This window comes from Phoenix dactylifera, chromosome 1 (assembly GCF_051530095.1).
Source record: "Phoenix dactylifera cultivar Ajwa chromosome 1, Ajwa_hap1_PhDact_Kaust_v1.1, whole genome shotgun sequence".
In the NCBI taxonomy this organism is placed as follows: Eukaryota; Viridiplantae; Streptophyta; class Magnoliopsida; order Arecales; family Arecaceae; genus Phoenix; species Phoenix dactylifera.
Window position 1 is genome coordinate 22,709,711 of NC_143190.1, and position 2,921 is coordinate 22,712,631.

General features: G+C 40.9%; 1 pseudogene; it reads right to left on the bottom strand.

The window, feature by feature from the left end:
- Nucleotides 1-2,577: 2,577 nt before the first annotated feature.
- LOC120107281 (small nucleolar RNA R71) lies at nt 2,578-2,675 on the bottom strand (annotated as a pseudogene).
- Nucleotides 2,676-2,921: the final 246 nt, after the last annotated feature.

The window sequence follows — 2,921 nt, forward strand, 5'->3', positions numbered from 1 at the left end:
CGCATGGTTCAACCCCAGTTGCACATTAGAAGGAGTCTAAGTTCAGCAAGACAGTTCACTGCAATTAATTCCCAGCATCTCGTGCATCCCAGTTTCTTCTGCATCTTAAGCCCAGGTGCCAACATTCCAATTCTTCCGTATGCAATCTCCCGCACCCACAGCTCTCCCAGCCGAGTTGTTCTTCCTCTGTTCTTCCCAAAATGAAGCATCCGGGTCTACGTTCACAGCACCTCCCAGCCTTCTCCCGTGATCAGCTCGCTTCCGCTCATCCATGAGTCCAAAGCCATGCGTCCTAGCTCCCAAGCATCCCGTGTCCGTGCGATTCTCAGCTTCCTTCACACGTCCGCATGCAGCTCTTCTCGGATCTCCTTCCTCCCCATGTCATCCCGGTTCACTGTGCATCCCAGCTTCCGTGATCTCAGCGCCAGCATCCCACGTATCTTCTCCATATTCATCTCCTATGAATCCAGCTTCTCCCAGACTAGATGCAGCCACATTCAGCGTCCGTGAAGCATCCTCCACGCGTCTCAGCTTCAGCTCCCATCCGAGTCCGAAGATTTCGCATGCAAGACCCGACCATCCCGAGATCCCAGCTCCGTGATCGTTATCCACTCGCATGCAAACTTCCCAGCAGCCGTCCGCGCCCCATCTCCTGCATTCGATCCAGCCATTCGAATCCCAAACGCCAGCGGTCTAGCTTCATCTTCAGCATGAGATCCCAACATCCCGAGATTTCCGCGTTCAACCTCCTTCAATCGATCTGCAGCCGTCCGCGTCCATCATTTTCGCCCGGGGATTCATCTCATCCGGCCATCTGTCACCGTGTGCGAGAAAGGGGGGGGAGGAGAGCCGGTTATCTCTGCCATTCGGGAGGAAAAATAGGCTATCCCTCATTCGGAAACAAGGGCCTGTTATTGAAAAGAAAAAAACAGAGAAGGGAAACAGGGGAGGCCCTGTTTCCGAAAAAAAAAAAAAAAAAAGAAAGAAAGAAAATGAAAGGGGGATTAAAGTTTTTAATGGAAGGCTAAAGTCCTAGGAAGGGTGATGGAGGAACCTTTGATGTATTGCTCTTTGAAGTAAACTCTAAACTTTTGCTTTCAATGATTTATATCTATTGATATGTTCTTGATCCATGCGTAGTTATTTTGTAGATAGATCTTTAATGGATTATGATTATTGATATGGATTGCTCTGGTATTTGATTCGTCGTAGACGTAGAAAGCACGATGAATGCTTAGAAATTGAGTTCATATGTTCATGAAACATATACCATGATTAGATCTATCCTACATTAAATCTTAAATCAAGAACCGTAGAGTTTATTCCTTGGATGCAATATCATCAAGGGGGATTCCAGATCCCTACCATCTTTATTTCATTGAATTTTGTTTATTATTCTTTGCATTTAATTTTTAAAAATCAAAACATCATTTTAATCCACAAATTTATTTAATTGATTAATCTGAAATTATACTAAATAATCTCACATATATTTCGTTCCCTGAGGATTCGACCTCGGACTCCCGAGAATTTACTACTTGTGCGATTCTCCTGCACTTGGGAGAACAATTTTATTTTTACATCATGTTTTTGGCGCCGTTGCCGGGGAACGGCTGATTTATTAGTATAATTTTTAGATTTAATTAGTACTTTAGTAGTTAGTCTTTTTGTTTCGAAAAAGAAAAAAAAAATCTTTATTGCTGTTTTTTTTATTCCCTGCATAGTCTGCATCAAACTCTGATATCTGAGTAATCCACCGTCTGATTGCACTCACATTTCGTCGGCTGCTGTAGGACACATGTTTCTTTCATCTGAACGGTCTGATTGATATTCGGATATGTTTACGACCATTTAATTAATATAAACTTTGCTGCTGTCTACTTTGAACTTTCTGTGTTTAATTCTTTTGTTTAGAATCAGAATTTTATTATCATCATATCTCATTAACCCTTGTTGCTACTTGAAAATTGATAAGAACTTTAAGAAAAGATTAAGGGTAATCATTAAAAAAAAAATAAAAAAACAAACAAATAAATAAACTCTGAAATTTGTATGCTAGGTTGGAATAGGGACAACACTGGACGTCTGAGTCGACATCCTTTTGTCAATTCCTTAGATCACATTATTGAAACTTTTTCGCAAAATCTCAGATCTGGTGAGATGGCTGATGATGATGTAGGAAGTCACCATGGTAATGAAGGTAGACCCCCAGTTATGACACTTCGACAATACTTACATCCCATTAGGACTAGTCAACCTTCATGCATGATTATTCCTGAAAACGTAGGACACTTTGAAATCAAACCAGGAGTAATTCAATTACTGCCCAAGTATCATGGAATGGAATCCGAGAACCCTTATCTTCATCTTAAGGATTTTGAGAAAATTAGCATCGCATTTAGAGTGCCAAATGTATCGGAAGATGTCCTTAAATTGACCCTGTTTCCTTTTTCCTTAAAGGATAATGCCAAAACATGGCTGAACTCCTTGAGACCTAGATCGCTAGGAACATGGCATGATATGCAAAGAGAATTCTTGAAAAAATTCTTTCCCGCACAAAGGACTAACTTTTTGAAAAGGCATATTAGTAATTTCCAACAAAAAGACCATGAAACATTTTATGAATGCTGGGAGAGATTTAAAGATTTGCTTCTCTCTTGTCCTCATCATGGGTTTGAAACATAGAGAACCATTAGTTTCTTTTACGAAGGGTTGTCTCCACAATTGAAACAATTTATAGAGACTATGTGCAATGGTCTATTTCTGGAAAAGCAACCCGATGAGGCATGGGACTATTTAGACTCTCTCGCAGAGACTGCACAATTATGGGATACAGGGGATAGAGTGAATAAACCTTTGCCTAAGCCTACTAGCATTCCACACGAGGGCCTTTACAACCTGAATACTCAGGATGATATTCA